General features: G+C 37.6%; 1 long non-coding RNA gene across 1 annotated transcript; it reads left to right on the top strand.

Moving 5' to 3' along the window:
• The first annotated feature begins 312 nt into the window (after positions 1-312).
• LOC306802722 lies at positions 313-12,057 on the top strand. Its single transcript, XR_013774440.1, has 3 exons — positions 313-487; positions 8,804-8,904; positions 11,974-12,057. It is a non-coding gene; the product is annotated as an uncharacterized lncRNA (long non-coding RNA).
• The last annotated feature ends 7,011 nt before the right edge of the window (positions 12,058-19,068 follow it).

Here is a 19,068-nt window from a genome sequence, read left to right as displayed (position 1 = left end):
AAGCAATTTTAGGCTGGAAAATGAAAGTCCTTGCGTATTCTGAATGAAGATATATGCGCTCAATCCAGGACACTGAATTTATCACAGACACAAATATTTTTGGTTGGAAAACTCCCCATAAACAATTTTATTCTTGTTAGGAGGTCTTCAGGTCTCAGAGTAACTAATTCCTTGAAGGTGGGCCAGGAAGATACAGAAACAGGTTTATGTGGTTGACCATAGGAGTAAATGAGTATAATAATTGCCAGATTGGCTTAGGGCCTTTGCTCCCTTTAGGGGTGGGTAGAGCTTGTAGAAAGAGGATAAAGCTAAAAAACCTGAATGTTTTAAAATTGGTTATATACATTCTAGGCTGAAATAGAAAATGTATGTTTCTTAGCCTTGTATTAATGAAGTAGCTGAGGTAATACACCTGTTTCTTTTTGAAGAAAAATTCTGCTTCAGCTACAAAAAAAAAGGCACTAAATAAGACTCAGAGCATGATCAGGTAGGTGCTTGAGTGCCTGATATGCTGATTTTAAAAGTTCAGCTAAGACATGTAATTAAGAGTATGATTCTGCTGCAGAGTAAATTGAAATAGAGGGCAATTTTGTGAACCTATGTACAAAACTACATTCCAGATTTTAGAGGTACAGGATTACAGGATGATTTGGGTTGGAAGCCAAAGAACATTTGCTTCCAGACTTCCTGCCTTGGGCAAGGACATTTTCTAAACCAGGTTACTCCAAGCCCTATCCTGGTTTGTGCATATTTCCAAGGATGAGACAGCCTTAGCTTCTCTTGGCAGCATGTTCCACGGTGTCATTGTCTGCATAGTGGAGAATTTCTTAATCTATAACCTAAATCTACCTGCTTTCAGTTTATAATTGTTAGACCTCATCCTATCTTATCACTACACTGCTTGATAAAGAGTCCCTTATAAAAAAATCTTTGTGGCTTTTCCTGCATTAGGAGTTTTATTATTTCCAGGGTGGGGACACCCAAGGGGGACACTGCAGAGCATTTGATAACAGAGTTATCTTTTCTTCCTTTTCCCTTCTCCTTACTACATAACTGAACGGAAAAGTCCACATATCAAGCTTAAACCCTGAAACTAGAAAACTAAGAGTAAGAAAGGTAGCAAGTTGATACAATTGCAGATTAATTCCCCTCTGGAATTTTGAGAAGAATTTGGAACATAGCTGTGCTCTTACATAATTTTCTTTCTTTTCTGTTCCCCTGGTAGTAGAACTTTTTCCTGCCTCTTGCTACTGACTGCTGAGGAAATTTTAAATCTGTGTGTACATTGTTAAATCTCACCAGCAGAGGTTTGATCTTTAAAACAGAAGCCCACATACTTCCAAATGATGTGTATTGCATACACATACAAATGAATTACAGTAGAAATAAAAATAATTCAAACATTTTAAAGATGTCTGTAATTTGAAGCTCAGAATGACTATAATAAAATTGTGGGTGTCCTTTGTTAAGAAAACACCCAGATGGGCTCACCATCTACATTCCATATGGCACTTAGTCTCTGCTCTGCATCCTGCTGTGCTCACAGTATAATCCATATGGACCTTACTTGATTGGTTTCCTGTTTCTGCAACACTGGCTGTCCATGACTTTCCATCAAACATGCATTTACTGCTGAAAGAACACATTCTATGTGATGAAATCCTAGACTGCTGGAAATGTGAAAGCATTAATTTTTGTGTGTGTTGATCGATGCTGTGGCTTTGGCCATTAGTGGTGAGGTAGAGTGCACATATATAAAGCCAACATGCAGAATTTTAGCCAACTTATGAGTAAGCACTCATATGCACCCTCTAAAGACAGCTAGCAAGCATTTTTCTGTTCAAGCAGCATGCTTCTAGGATGTGCAAGCTGTAAAAGGGAGGGCTAGAAGCTTGGAGGAAGGCCATGGACAGGTATCAAGTAGCTTTAACTCTGGGCAGGGTATAGAATTGAAGGGGAACTCTGCAATTGCTAGGGAGTCAACTGCATGTGCATAGATGAGAGACAAAAAGAGCAAAGGAAGTGCAAGTGCCACTCTATCAAGGTTTTCAGTTTTCAAGGTGAATTAGCAGTGCTTGTACACTGTAAGCTGAGAACATGCAATGCAACTCTAAAACAGGGTACACACCTGAAGGTTCCAGGTCACAGAAATTCCAGCTTTAATGCTCGCTAAATGTGTCCATAAAACACCTGCGAGCAGCTCATTATTGACACAAGTAGTAGGAGTTTATCTCACAATCATATCTTGCTAGTGTTCATAGGAAAGTACAACTTTGAGGTTATCAAATTGTTTTGAAAGCTACATTTACTCCTGATTTTCCTGATTCTAAAGAGATTAAGCAAGAGGATGCAATGCTGTATGATGAAAGACCATAGGAACATGGCAGACAGACTACAAAGATAAAAACGTGGAAAAAGGGAAAGGGAGAAGTTGGCCTAATGATTATATGGTAGAGATTAAAAAGGATAAAGAGAAGGAAAAGTGGTTTTTTTGATCTATCTTTTGTTGTAGTGAACCATGCTAAAAAGCATTTTTTTGAACATACTGCAATTATCCTGTGGAACACTGTCCTTTAACATTTCTCTAGCAAAAAAAGCTGTGGTATTGAGTAAAGAATCAGATAATTGTACTGATGGTGAAAACATTCAGAAATTTGTTGCATGTTATGTAAATTATCTATAACTATGCATTTAAATTTTTTTAATTGTAAAAGTATATATCTGTATCTTATAGAAATTTACCTTGCTGCTGGCCAGTAAGATTCAGGACTATACTTGTCATATATATATATCTATATATATACACAAGCATGTGCACACATACACACATTTACATTTATTTATTTATTTATTCACCTATCTATCTATCTATCTATCTATCTATCTATCTATCTATCTATCTATCTATCTATCTCACAAAAAAACTCTCAGGGATTTTGGCATCTTCCTTGAACTGTGCATGGTAAAAAGCAGCATATGGGAAGCCTTGGGACTGGTGACACTACTGAAAATTCATAAAATATAGGCATGCTGAAGGACAAAGGGAGAAATCAACATATTTTTTGGCAGTCCATATCTCTTGTATATGGTAATGCTTATATAAGGCAAAATATATATTGTGATAAAATATACCCTATTACATCCTTTCTTTTTATTGCTGTCATGACAGCTGATAAACTCAAACTGCTGATTGTGTCTGGTTTAGTGGCAACTTGCAACAATTTCTCTTTATTTCTCTGCATTTTGCCTTTATGCTTTTCCCCAACTCCAAGAATAATTTAAACAAATTACCACTGTAATCTCCATCATGTGTTCTCACTATGCTTATTTTCAGAAATACTATATTCATACCTATAGATTTAAACATGTAGATATGGGGTTTTTTCAGGCACCAGATTTGGTTGTGCTCTTCACACAGTTCTATGTGCACCCAGTCAGCCACTGTATAATCACCACAGAAACACAGAATTGGTGAGGTTAGCACCTTTGGATCATCTGGTTGAAACTCCATCTCAAGGCAGGGACATGTAGGGCTGTTTGCTCAGGGCTGTGTCTGATCAGTTTTGAACACTGCCAAGGAGGAAGATTTCACACTCTCTCTGGGGAACCTGGTGGAGAAAAAAACCTCTTTTTCTTGTACTTAAATTTTTATGTTTTAGTTTGTGCCTTCTTATCTGGTCATTGGGTCCCATGAGGAAAAGTTTGACTCCATTTTCTTTACTTCCCCTGTCAGGTATTTACAAATATCAAAAACATCTCATCTGGCCCATTTTTTCTTCAGTTTAAGTAGTCCCAGAACTTTCAGTCTCTGTATGACAGATGCTTCAGTCCCTTAATCATCTTTGTTGCCCTTGGCTGGACCAGTATATCCCTGTCTTCTGTTGCAGACCAGACCTAGGCACAATACTCCAGATGCACCTCACTAGGCTGAGCAGCCCTCCCACTTCTGGCAATGTTCTTCCTAATACACTCCAGGAAGTTCCTGGTCTTCTGTGACACAAGGGCACATGGACCTTGGTTGATTTTCAACTTGTCTAACAGGACTCCAAGATCCTTTTTGGCCAAGCAGTTTCCCAACCAATCTGCAGCATGTACTGGTACATGGGTTATTCCTTTGCAGGTGCAGGAATTTATTTTTCTGTTTGTTGTACTTCATGAGATTCCTGTCAGCCCACTTTTTTAGCCTGTTGAGATCCCTTTGACTATCAGCAACATTTTGTGGTTTATCAATTACTTCTCTCAGTTTTTTGGGTTTTTTTATCATGTCCAAACTTGCTGAGCATGTATTCTATTCCATTATCTAACTAATTAATGAAGATGTTAAACACTATTTGCCCCTTTGGGTACACTACATATATGTCTTGGACTGCTGCTGCCCTCTTGTGTTTTTTCTCCAGGAGATACTGGGGTTATGCAAGTTTCCCGTGTGTATCATGACTTGAAAAAATGAAATTATGTGAAGATTTTGTCTGCATTTCCTAATCAGACATCCTGTAGTAAGCACATACAGTTGTCCAACCACTTTGGTCTGACCTCTAACCCTGAGCAGTAAGGTCTCAGCTAGCTCATCATTTATCAGAGGGAACATCTTCATGTATTCACTCCCTTAAAATGACTCTCCCTTTGTGCCATCCTGGCCTGTACTTTAATGTCCCTAAAGTGGGACATGTCTCCATCCTCTGCAGCACTTCAGTTGTGTGAATTCTTATCACACCTCTAGGATGCTTTCACAGCCCAGCAGCTGCACACTGACCTCTATTTCTTCATTTGTTCCCCGTGTTTCATGTGTTACTATACAGGCACTTCACAGAGACACCCAGCCATGCTGATTTCTCAGAAAAGGTACAAGTGTGTTCCCCATGATACTGTCTTTGCTCGCAGATACTCCTTTATTTCTGTGCCTATACTTGTAATGGAACCCCTTTCAACTTTTTTTTTTTTTTCATAATAAGGATGTTAGAATCCACATCACCCTGGAACCCTTGCTTGCCAACCTAGTTCACCATTTCCTCATTTAATTACTGGCTGTGGACTTTGTCTCATTGTTTCTACTTTAAAGCTCTTCTCACTTGCTTGCACAGCCTGATGACAAAGATGATTTTTTCCCTCTTTGAAAGGTGGGTCCTCTCTCTTTCCAGCAGTTCTCAGTCCTCAAGTAGTCCCATGATCACAATAAAGCTGGTTGTTCACCCACAGAATCAGTGAGTCCCAGTCAGGACCAAGGAGACAAACTCAGTGCTGATCTATGGTCCCTGCTTGTTCACTTTGGAAGAGAGACCTTCTGTCAGTGTGCTCCTTGTGCTACCCTAGCCTCAGTAAGAGAGTCCAGGCATCCCTGCAGCCCCAGAGCTGAGGAGATGCATCTGTAGTGAGCTGGGGCCCCAGATGTCCTGGGTAAGAGCTCCATGGGGTAGGGACTGAGCCCTGCAGTGCGTCTCACTGCTGCTGAGCAGCACTTGTGCTGCTCTCCCCAGAGTTTCTGCCTCCACTCTGTGCCCTTCTGCATGAGCTGTTGCCTCTGTTGCAGCACAACCATCACCAGAGCAATGATTTTCTGGTCTGAATTATCTGGTACCTAGATATTTGTAACTCTGCAGTGGTTTGCTTCACCCTGCTTTATTGCAGTGTCAGAAAAATCCTTTGTGGTTTAACAGCAGGTGGCTGTATTGTTTATTCGACAATAGATTAGGCCTGGAGAAGGAAAGGTGTGAGGGCAGGAATTAGGTACACACAATTTCAAATACCAGCAGAATGTCAGCCTTTTAATAATTTGATCAAAGCCAGAGATGTATATTAACCTGTTCCGTACTAAGGGAGATGTGACCCGGACAGAAAATAATTGAAAAGGGGTTAGCAAAAACCAAATAATATCTCTAGGGTTTTTGTTGGGTTTTTCTCTCACTTCGTTTTTTTTTTTTTTCTTAGGCTTTACAGACTCACATTTTAGTGTCTATGGTGTTTTCTTTTACTGTAATTTGAGATGCAAAGTCTTTATTTACTAGTGCAGAAATAGTCTTTAAAATGACATTTTGCCACAGGCATCAAGAAGTATTTATACACACTGATTACCAGCCACTGTCTTTTTAATGAGAAATGGGATGTCATTTTTCATTGTAGTAGATTCTGCTGTCATTGTTCTGTACTCTATTTTTAGCAACTCCATAACAAATAACTGAACACAACAAAGTGAATAGTTGGATTGCTCCCAGATGAGAAAATCTTCAAAAACCTTCACCAAACCTCCAAAATGCTTATCTCTAAGGAATAGAGAGCTACTCTAATTTTTTTTCCTAACATATAGGAACCATATAGTAACAGCATATAAACAAACTTCATTAGATCCTAATTAATGATTTTAAATGTTAACATTGCTTTTAAAAGCAAAAAAAAATTGTAGATCTATGCATGCCATGAGGGTGGTGGGGCAAAAAGTTCTATGAATGTGAAATCATTTCCCATGTTTTGTAGTTCCAAGTGCTACCAGAAGCAATGAATGAAGCCTGATTTTTTTCCTCCCAGGTACATTTAGGCTCCTTTATTCAAATTAACACATCGTGGCTCCAGCTGTCTTTGAAGTACATGTGAATTCAGATATTGATGTTAATAGATTCACTGCTGGACCCTGAGTAACTGAAATAATTGGAAAACTACAGTCCTCACCATGAATATTGCCTAAAAGTAAATGACCTGGACATTTCTATAGAGTGGACACTGTATTGGACTTGCAGTAAAATGAGATGATGGTAGCAAGTCTAGTCTAGTCATGTCTGGCACAGCGTGTCTCTTGCCATTAGAGTTTCTCACAGATTGAGTTTTTCTCCTACAAAGAAATGAAATGTTCCTTTGTTTACCTGAGCACCAGGTAGAACTGTGACCTGATGATGACCCTTGTAAAGTGAGAAAGGACTGATTTTAGGGTTTTTATGACCTTTGAGTTTGTTGGTGATTTCTTTGCCCCCTTTTCTTCACATTTCCATAGCAACAAAGTTTGAACCAATTATTCACGTCATCATTGAAATAAAAATTTCAGAGAACAAGATAGATAAATAGTACCGAAGTCCATAAGTCTGATATTCATGACAGATATTGAAAATTTATGAGGAATTACCTTTGTATTTCATAAGTTTACTTTATAATCTGTTTTTGTATGCAGGAAGGGAAAATGTTATTATTTAAATTATACAACATATTGGTGCTTTATCTTCTTCATTACAAAGACTTATATATACTATAATTTTTGACAGGTCACAATTCTGATATGCAGCACAGTTAGAAACATAATTATGCCTATTGAAACTCAGTGGGATGAAAGATTAGGTCAAATACCACTCCCAAGTGGAATTTTCTAATTAACATCTGTTCTCATCACTTATTATCAGACTTTCAAATAAAAGGTCTAAGTGGATGTGGATTCATGCTCTTGCTGCACATGTGTTTTGACTAATGGGAATTTATTTACTTTTACATTATTTTATAGTGACAAATATGGATATACATTTCTTTGATATGTATTTGTTGCTATGGGTAAGATTCAGAATTTTCATGGTTTTTGCATGTAATGTAGCCGTACAAGGTTCATGAAGATGAAAAGAGGAAAATGTAGCATGTACTTTAAACACTTATAGTAAGTGTTGTAAAAATATGTGAGGTAACTGTGCCTGTTAACTGATACCATTAATTACTATTGAAAGAGGTAAGCAAGAGTTGCAGTAAATGCAGGAACTTGTGCTTGGAAAAAGAAACCACTCATCAAAACAGAACTTTCCTTAGCTTTAGTGCTGTCTTGACAGAACTTCAGTTGTGCTATTAAGGAATATTTGCATGTTCGAGCTAAGTATCTCAACCTATAAAAGGTAAAGTGGAACGAATGAATAATATTTAGACACAGATCATAATGTTTTCCAACCTAGTGAAAGGTCTAGAACTCCTCTGAAAAGAAGCTTCTGTAGTGGGGGAGTAGATTTTCTCGCTATGGGGCTCTTCATTATTCAAAGTTAGCAAGCCATGTTGCTGGCTTTTCCTCACAGCTGTTGGGAGCATCAGACAGGAATACAGAGACTGTTATCACTTCAGGGTCTTTCTTGAGACATTTGAGAAGCTGGGCACAGTGAAAGGACCCCTGCACATATGGAAGGGATAACACAACCAAACTGTAGCAGTCATGATGCTGATAGGTTGCCCCATGGTTGGTAAAATGTGATAGAAGTCACATTAGGGTGCCTCCCCTCAGTCACCATGCAGTGGAATTCTCTGTAATGTTGAAAGAGTTTTCATAGAGAGATAAAATGCAATTAAGCAACACTGGGTTTGAAATTAATTTGACAACAACTCAGATGTTTCTCAATACTTTGTGTTCTTCATTAGTATGAAAAACTGCAGCCTTTACCACATTTGCATTCATCTGAGGAGTATGTAATGAGGGGAAGTAGCAAGAAAACAGATAAAAGCTGTCTGTATAGCAATGCAATAGCAGTTAAAAAATATAATAAAATGAACACAACCACCTAGAATTAAATGCTAATTAGAATGATGTATTGTGGCCATTCACAGTTTGATCTAAGCTCTTGATTACTGGTGAGTACAGACTGTTCAGCAACAGACAGATAAACTTCATAGATCCACCTGTCTGCCAAAGTGGTCCTATTTGAAGTGCTTTCTTATATGATGTTCAACTGATCATCTGAACCAAACATTTTACTTTCAGCACCAAAATGAGTGCTTTATTTATTGACCATGGAGATCCCTCATCCCTCTCACTGGCAATAATGACCCTGTGAAAATGTTATTTTATTTTTCTGTATAGAAACAGAATCAGGAAGAAATTAGCCATTGGGTCATTGACTGCAGTGCTTCACAGCTGTAGGCAAGAATTAAATACAGTTCTTTCCAATCCCTTCTAGCAAGGTAATGCAACTGCCATCTCTTCATCACAAAACTGGAAAAAAAATTAATTTTGATTTGGGTTTTTTTTTTTTTTTCTTCATCATACAGACCTAATAAAAATATTTTATTTTTATTGTTTCTGGAAAGCTTTGACTTTGTGTTGTGGAACTAATCACAGTCCACTTTAACCTTACTGACTTCAGAAGTATTGTTAGGAATTATGGTAGTATTACATTAGTCCAGTAGTTCATTTAATATACCATTAGAAAATAGTTGTCTGCAGTTCAAGAAATACACAATGTAATATTGTGTTTCACAAGGATTTTGCAATAGCTTATAGCCCTTAGAGTTCCACTTAAAATTTTGCAAAGAAAAAAAAAAGAGAAAAATGGGCTATAAACCTTGGAAGAGTCTGTCTGTCTTTAATTAGTACTATTTAATTTATTTGTTTTATTTTTCTGAATCATCTGCCACCCTTAAGCATAGATGACTCCAATACACTGTTTTTCTCCCTCCAGAAGGAACTTTCAATCTATTTTATTTGACATCTAACTAAAGTGTACAGTTTTCCTTTCTTCACTTTCATGGCCTATTAATTTCCCTTATAAGGCTAATCAATTTTGTTACCATTAACCAATGTCACCACATTAGACCAAGAGGCAGAAGCTATTCCCAAGCTACATCTCTATGAACTCTGCTACTAAAATGGTCTTCCTCAGCACTGATTAGGGCCAGAACACTGTGAACTTGGAGACTTGTATTCACCTAAAACAAAGCAAAATTAAGTAATTTTGCCCACCCACAAACTATGTAGTGTGACCATTCAAAGGTAACTGTCAGCTTTTTGAGAAGGGCTGTCAGGTTTGTGAACCTTGCACAAAGCAGGCAGCTCCCCAGTGCCAAACTGTTCCAAGGGCTGTGTCTTGCACCAAGGTGCTGTGAATTTGTCAGCAGTGCCCAGTATTCTGTTTCAGGATTAAGACATTTGCACAGTGCTAAGACCTGTGCTGTACACCAGTCTCCACCAGAAGATTGGGATGTGGGGTAATGTAGGTCATATCCAGAAAAAATGGTGTAAGCTTCATTGCACTGGGAACAGGGAAAGCTCTTCATAAGCAGGAAAAAGACTGCATTTTTATTATTATTTAAAGTCATAGATTGATTTGGGATCACAGGAAGTGTAGTTTTAAGGATCAGTCATAACTGGGAGGTAATAACAGAGGTGTAAGTAACACTATGATTTAAGAAATAAATATGAGATCTTTTCTGGAGAGGAGTGGCAGAAATCTCCTCCCTCTCCTGGGTGATAATGCCAGTTAAAAAAGAGGGGGACACAGAGAAAAGGTTCTTATGCAGGACACAAAACTGAGAATTTTCTAGGAAAATATTTTGTTGTTTTAGCCAAAAATCTGTGTCAGTAATTTCCATGTTATGTATGTAGTAAGCTTGGGTGAACCTGAAATGAGGAGAGGAGTAAGGACTCAACTCACCTGCCAGTTAATGCAGTGATGCCCATGTTGTTTACTTGGTAGGTGAGAGACTTACACTTGGAAATGCCATTCTTTGCTCACAATAGCAGGTCAAATCTTTTACACCTGTAAATACTTTTATTAGTTTACAGATCACAACAGAGAAAAATTCGCTCATTTATCTTTGCAGATTTTTTTGCATTTGGTAATTCAATACATGATAAAGCCCTGAACTTCCACCTTGTCCAAATCAGATGCAGCAACTGCACCCTTATTAACCCTCTCTTCAGAACCTTCTTCCTGTCTTCCCTCATTTATCTTTTGAAAAAAATCAAAAGAGAAGAGGAGTTAGAAATAATTTTAAATCATAAAAACAAAATTATTTCCTATCTTGCTCTGGCAGGCACGATGTTTTCAATTTGTTTTTTTGTTTGTTTGGTTTTCTTCCCCCCCCCCTAATATGTACCCAGGAATTCTATAGTTCTGTGATCCAAGAACTGCATGGTGAAATGGGTGGACACATCAACAGAATTTTCTCAAATTAATAGAAGTTACAAATTTATTGATCTAGAGCTGAGATCTAAATAAAGTGTTTTAATACCCAACAGGTAATTTTTGACAGACAAATCTCTCTGGCTTTAGAAATGCTGAATAAAGGGGCCAGCTGGGTGGTAGAGCAGAGAGTACTGCAGAGTTGATGGATGATGTGGACATCCTGCACCTGGTGGGCCAGAAGCCTTGGAACATCAAACAGAAATGTGAAGGTTGAAGCAAAAGGAATGTTGTACTTTGTCTAAAGGAAATAATGCAAGACTGTGGTTAATGAATGTTGCTAAGAAACATAAACATTGCAGTTATTGCCTAGGCAATAAAGAATTCTAACCAAAGCTATAAGAGTATATAAACTGAGCTACAGAATCAATAAACTGAATTCAGCTTCTTGCAGAGTTCTGTCACTCAATAGCCATCAGACAAGGGTTAGAATTAGAAACTCCAACTTCTTCCAGGTGAAATAGCATTTTCTACTTGTATTGAGGTAATAGATACATAGAAATCAATTCCAGAGCATATTGAAAATTGTTAAATTTGGAGCATTTCTAAGTATATATAAGGCATAATAAGAATTTCCATCATTAGTATTTTTTTTTTATAAGGTCTAATTTCTCTATGACTCAGCAAGGAGTCCACCTTTATTTGCTCAATTTTGTGATACATATTCAGGGAAAGTCCTTTTGTTCACACAAATATTTAGACAAGAGCTTCTGTGTGTGAAGAAGGCTACTGGACCATGGATGCTTTTTTTTTTGTGTGTGTGTGTAAACAAGGGTATTCATGCTGAAATTTTATAACTAGCTCCACAATATAAAAAGGTTTTGTGCATCTGTGAGTTATGGGTTAGCAATCAGAGGAAGGCAAAAAGCGTTTTAAAACAAGAAATAAATAAGCTTTGGTATAAATAAATGTGAGCAGAAAAGTTGAATTACAGGATAATATTAGTAATAGCAAAAAATAGTCACTGAAAGAACAAGTCTGTGCTCCTGTTCTAAAACACTTGGCTGATGAGCCTCATCTCAGTCTCTGGGAAGGTGATTAAAAACCCAGTCCTGGAAACCATTTCTAGGTGCATGAAGGACAAGAGGACAGGAGTAGTCAGCATGGACCCACCAAGGGGAAGTCATGTTTGACCAACATGAGAATATTGTGCCATAAAATTATTATCTTGATAGATAATGGGGTGTAGTAGAGGTTGTTTCCTAGATTTCAGTAATTATTTCACTGTTACTTCCTGCAAAATTCTTGTACAGAACTTGTTGAAGCATGGGCTGGATGAGCAGGCAGAGGTGGATTGAAAACTGGCTGAATAGCCTGGACTAGGGCATGGCAGTCAGTGGTTCAAGGCCTGGTTGCAGGCAATGGAGAGACAGGGACATCTGAATTTGGATCACAAGCCAATTTTATTGAGTATACAAGGCATTTATATAGGTTATCACTTGCATGACATCTATGTAGGGTTCCAATTTTGGTAACAATTGTCCATTGGTTATGCACTTTATGTGATATCACGTCACCTGGTAACATTATCTTATCACAAAGTTTCACGTTTCTTGGTCACGTCTTGCCCAGGGAGCACTTATTTCATGTCTGTCTCCCCTATGGTTTCTGCTCTGTCAGGCCTCTTTATCAGTTCCATAGTACTCCCTGTTTCATTCCCCATAGCAGGGCAGCAATTGCAGTGTACTCCAGGGATCTACAGTTGTTCCAGTCCCATACAAAACCTTCACTAATGATTTGGATGGTGGGGCAGGGTGTACCCTTAGCAGGTCTGCTGATACTGACCTGGGAGGTGTGGCTGATATGCAGGAGGGTTGAGCTGCCATCCAGAGGGACTGTGACAGGTTGGAGAAAGGGAGAGAAGAAACAGAATGACTGGCTTGCATTTACATTAGTCTTTAACTAGTATGCCTTGGGGATCTGCATTCTAAGTGTGGTTTTAAAATTCCCTATGACAGCTAATGTAGCAATATAGTGATAACAATTGAAGTATGAGTTTTAGTAGTTAGCAGCATCACAGTATTCTGAGGTATCCCCATGTTTTAGACAGGAGAGATCTACAGTAGTTTCTAACCGTATAATGGCTTCTAACAAATATTATCAACACAGATGAAGGTGTATATGATTTTTTTTTCACAGCTGTTCATCTGTCCTTTCCATACTGAGTGACTGTCACACTGAAAAATATTACAGATTTTATAAAAGTAGACTTGTTCTGCAAGGTTGGTATATACCCTTTCCAGGTGAATATTATTGGTTCGTATATTCCATTCCAGGTGATCAATTTATTAATAGTTCTGTAAATTTTTGCTATGGCATTTAAAATTATAAATTTATGAACCTATAAAATGTGCAATAAAGTACTCAAGATGAAGAATGGAAGAAGAATGTTGGAATCTCTTGCATACTTGTCACAATCAAGATATCATGCTGTTTCAATTTAGCCATGTTGCAAAATGAATTATGGATAAATTTACATTTCCTAGAGATGTTTCATATGTATTGAGACCTAGGTCAAACAAATATTATGATGATGTTGAACACATGAGCACATTTCCAGAGGCTTTAAAGCTCCTTGTAGTTTACATAATTTACTTGACTCATGGTCAAAATTAATGCAAATTAATATAATATTTCTGTGGAAAACTTGCACTTTTTACAACTGAGATCAAAATTTGAGTGAAATTTGGCAGGGATCAGTAAGAGTCAGCAGAGAGAATAAAGTAAACTGAGACAGCCAAACAATGCAGCCAGGACAAGAAAATCTGATCCAGTGGCAGGACTGCCTGCCTGGAGTCAGGAGCAGTTATATGTCATGCTAGTCTCTAGCAGTCAAAGCACAGCTGAAGCAGTAATTCTTAAGGAGTAGAAAGAGGATAATTATCAGACCCCAGAAGTCAAGACCTTATTTACCTAAAGAAATGAGTTCTCCAAGTTGGTTGATAAGACTACACAATAAATGCTCTAATGTAGATAAGAGCATTGTGACATAAGTGTCTCAAAGGAGATACAACAAAACTACAAGGGAACAGAGAATTGCTGCCTGTCTCTTTGGTTGTAAATTGTTAAATCTTCATTCTGTAAAACTCAACACAGACAGACTAGATATTTGTTGCTTATGTGTCTGACTTCCTGATTATGTGGTTCAGTTACTAAAAATGTCAGTACATATTGCTTTTGTAAAACACTACCACAGCTCCACTAAATGCTTTAAAAATGCACAATGAATCTTTCCTGAATTCCATTTCTACTCCTGTAAAACACCCCTATTTCAGCTCCTTTTCACTCATTGCTACTGTTCTTTAGGGGCCACTGAAGAACTGGGGTGGGTACTGTCTGAAAATTCTGGGTCCATCTGGTCATTGCTAAGAATTGATTTTCATCTACTTCTTGTTTTCTTCAACACTTCACCTTCAGGATTCTGTACTTCAGAGAAATGAAGAGTAACCTTTCTGATAGCTGTAGTTTTTAAAATTTCATTATTTATTTATGCAGAAATGATCTAGAGCTCCATTTTAAAATGAATTTCATGCTTTTGAATCCCTGTTATACCATGCATTTTTTTAATGTCTTTATAATTTTTTTCTTGCTGCACATTTCAATTTTTTCAATTCTCTGCTGCAGTTCTGGTAAACTGGGAATTTGCTCTCTCCCATTAAACACAATCCAATAGCGGCAGACTGTGCTGTAAAGGCAATGTCCTTGGGTTCAGCTGAACTAAATCCTTCCAACCTCTGTAGCCTTCTGAATTATCTCCTAACTGCCTCAATTCGTTTTCATCAAACTGTTGAATCACAGATGCCTGTGAGGTTAAGTGCTGAAATACAGACTCTTCTGAAAAAGAAGCTTTAGCAGTTTGCATTAGACTTTGTTTCTTTTGTACATTAAGCTGCGAACCACCCCCAAAGAAAAATATTCTTGAGCCTTGTCCTGCAAGTACAGATTTAATGTACGCTTATAACAGGTTGCATTATTCCTCTTAGTTGTATTACAAACATGCTCTAAGATTTTAATGTGTGATTATCCACAGAATCATATAGAGTCCATAGAGTCATTAAGGTTGGAAGAGGCCTTTAAGATCATCCAGCCCAACCATCCACCCAGCACTAACACCATTAACCACTATAGCAAATTTCCCTCACCAGATCCAGACACCTCTTAAACACTTCAAGAGATGGTGACCCCACCACCTCTCTGGGCAACCTATTCCAATGCCAGACCACCCTCAAAAGTGAAAGTTCTTTGCTAATATCTAATCTGAATCTCCTCTAGCTGAATCTAAGGCCATTTTCTCTGGTCCTCACTGCAGGCATTGTAGAAGAGACTGGCTCTCTCCTCACTACAACCTCCTTTTGGGTGCTTGTAGAGAGGAATAAGGTCTCCCCTGAGCCTCCTTTGCTCCAGACTGAACAGCTCCAGCTCTCTCAGTCATTTCTCATAGGACGTGTTTTCCACACCCTTCACCTTGTTGCCTTTCCCAGGACATGTCCAGCACCTCAATGACCTTTTGGAAGGTAGGGGCCCAGAACTGAATGTAGTACCTGACGTAAACCTCAAAGAAGTGTTAATAATAATACATCAAACCATTTTATAAAGCATCTGTAAACATGACCTAATTTTCTAATTATGTATCGCAGCTTCATGTTCTTTGTCTTTTGAATTTGACCTGCTTGTAAATCCTTAGCATATGTATGGCCATAGCAATTAAAACAAATATAGCCAGTTTAATTTTCACTTTTTTTGGGGGTCAAGATTATTTTTTTCAACTGGAGGAACTATTTTTCCTCTTGAAATTATTTTGATGGGGACTTTAGTACCTTTGTTTTCTCTATAAACCCTACATTCAGCTTTTGAAGATTAAAGTTCTCTCTCTTGAAGTCTCTTTCAGGTTTTTGGGGGTTGGTTTTTGGTTTTTGTTTTTTTGAGGTTTTTTGCAACTTTTTCTTTTAATAGAGAGCACTGATATGTTGATATTTGATGCAGTTAAATTAAAAATTATTGTAAAACAGTTATGGGTTATGGTTTTGGTATCTAAATATGGGTATTGGATGCTTGGATCTGTGCATTTTTTACAATTTATGCACTTCTTGGCCACCAGAGCTTCTTCTGGTTCTAAGACTTTTCTAATTTATTATTGTCTTTCCATTTTAAAATTTCCTCTTGTGATAATCTGTTTGACCAGTGTAACTGCATCTCTATTTTCTTGTAACATGTTTTTTGACATGTCCTTATTTCATCTCCTGATTTAGGTTTCTATCTTGTAGCTGTCATTCCAGTAGCTTTATATCTCTGATGCCAATCACTGTTTGATCTCTTTTAATGGAATCAGTCAGTATGCCATAATTGCATGGTGGACTTGTAAAGTGACTGTCAGTCAAAGATTCCTCAAATTTAGAGGAATGAAAGAAATTCTGTTCCTTGAGAGGTGCATGTGATGACAATAATGTCCTTCAAAAGTTTCACTTTTTTTAGGAGCACAGTATTTCTCCTGCGCATTTTCAGAGATGGGATTTTCATTCTCTATTAGTACCAATAATAATAAATAAATGGAGAATTTCAGGTACTTCTATATTCAAAAAATAGCTGCACCTTTTTGTGATTGCTTTTGAGTCCAGTTGGATATGCAAAACCTGCATAAATATTCTCTGATTCTTCAGCATTCCCAAAGAACATCAGTTACTGCTCACTCTCAATAGTATTCTTCTCCCTGTCTCAATTTCTTAGAAAAAATATTTTTTTCAAGAGCTTATTTCAGTATGATGCTGTGGGATCTCTGATAGTAGACCAGCCACAGAGAAGTTAGAAACATTGTTTCTGTGTGATATCTAAATTTCTATACTTATTTATAAAATAACCAACACACACTAACACTTTAAAGAACTATTGGGAAGGTAATATAACTGATATCCTGCCATTTAGACAGTTAAGTGTTGATATATTTTTTATCGAACATATATTGACACAGGTGTTTTGGGGGGGGGGGTGTTAAAATTTATTTTAAATTTATTTTGCCACTCTGCCTTGCCTCTTTGTATGTTGCCCTCTATGTTCTAAGATCATACTCTTTCTCAGACTCTGGTTTATATCTATATATACCAGAATGACAAGGCTGTTCACTGCACAGTCTGACAGTGACGTTCAGCAAGACCCAAAACTTAGTCAGGGCTCATCTTTGAAGCCAGAGCCATGACTGCCTGCAAGAAGATCACACTTCCAGGTCACACTGTGTTAAGGTGCACAACCAGCTTAGGCTGCAAGGGAAAGTTCATGCAGGGAAACCTTGTAGCCTTTATTTAAGATGGTGTGCTGTGTTGTGTGGTCCCTATATTTTAGTGCAAATATTTAGTGAACTCTATACAGTCAAAATGAAGTATTTGAGAAAAAGCTTTTAAAAATGCATGAATGATGGTTGGATTTCTGTTGTATAAGAGTGGATGTTTCATTTGGCTCTACTGTGAGGAATTGTATAAGATCACATTCAGGATGCCCACATGATGTGTGAAAAAAGGTCACCTTGCTGACCTGAAGTGAAAAGAATCAAGACCACATGACTGAGTTTGAAAACTGTTAACAAAATATAAAAAAAATCATTAGTTAGGCTGTCATTGTCTACTTTCACCTTTCCCCTGAAACCCTCAGAGATCCTCATGTCTAACCCTTCATCTATCTGGCTGGGAATTTCAGTCTGCTGCGAAGCTGAATTTAAGAGTGCATAGAGAGATGAATAGTCTACTTCTATTTTCTGAGTTAATGAATCTCAGTAACTCTGAATGAAGCTATGTCCCAGTGATAGGCAACAACCAAAACCATGATGAATATGTCTGAAGAAAGTTTGGGAGCTGGTAAGATGATCTAGAGGGGATTAAAAAATGAAGTATGGGAATATGTTCAGTGTTCGAAAGGATAGATTGAGCTTGCCACAGAAAGCCTATAATGTCATATATTTTACTGAAAATACTACTCAGTCATGTTCAGGGTGGGAATAGTTCATTTAGGTGAGAAGATATTATCAGCATTGCCAGTAATGTTAAGTAGGATTTTGTCATCAGCTTGTCATAGCTGCATTTTTATTGTTTCTTGCATCCTCCTCAACATTCCCAGTAGAGCAGTAATAGTCTGGTGCAGAGGTTTCCTGAGGGATTCCATGCAAGCAAAGTGTGCTATGCTTCTGTGATCCCATGCTGCCCATAGGCAATATGATGAGGAACTCGAACAGTCTGCATTGGGCTTGTCCTTTTCATATAGCTTTCTATAGGCACTGTTGAGTAGATTATAGGCCTTGATGACTCTCTTGGTATAGCTCAGTCCAGTTTTTTTGTTGTTGTTTTTTACAGGCATTAGGGAGAAGAGGAAATGCAGTTATCAAATTGTCCCCTAAAAATTTTAAGTTGCTTTCATATTAGTCTTCCCCTTTGTAACATGAGAGCTTGGTGCATAACACCTGAAGCAGCTTAAGTATATAATGTGATGTGAGTGTGCCTTCTCTCTGATGCACCAAATTTGCACATCTCTGTCATTTGTTCTGTCTGGTCATCTTATAAAATAATAATTTTGTCTTAATGAATTTCTAAGCTCAGGATTAAATTATTTAACAAGAAAGAGAGAGGTATTTAAATGACAGCAATTCATCCATATTGGATGCAGGCACTAAAACCATCCTTAGGCAACTAGTCCTACTGTAGATCTATTACAGTGTTGCATACCATGATTGTGTGGTGTATTTTCTCATCTCAGTTATTTATTACACTTCTAGATGCTGATGGAGAAGGCAGCTCAAGATAAGACAGAATTTTTGAATGTGAGATTGTATCTGATCTGTATGGTCTCTGGACAAATATGAAGTTCTGAAACTATAAAGTAAAACTTAGGGAAAAAACAGGGAAGTTATGCAGGTAATTCAGAGAATATATAAAATGGTTCTTGGTTACCTTTGCAATTTAAGATCTTGATAAGCTATTCTGTGAAAACAGTAAGGAAACTAGGTAGGAAATTTAGCAGTTTATCTGAATACATCAACAGTGAAATACTCAATTGTCCATCTGTTGATTCCTCCATCTATTCATTTGGTGATTACTGTAGCATTTCCTTTGTCACAAAACATGCATCACAGACTAGACTTCTTGCTGAGGGAGTCACTTTAAAGTGGCAGCCCACACTGAGAGAC

Source organism: Erithacus rubecula (assembly GCF_903797595.1).
Source record: "Erithacus rubecula genome assembly, chromosome: 5".
NCBI lineage: Eukaryota > Metazoa > Chordata > Aves > Passeriformes > Muscicapidae > Erithacus > Erithacus rubecula.
This window is presented reverse-complemented; position numbering and strand designations above follow the sequence as displayed.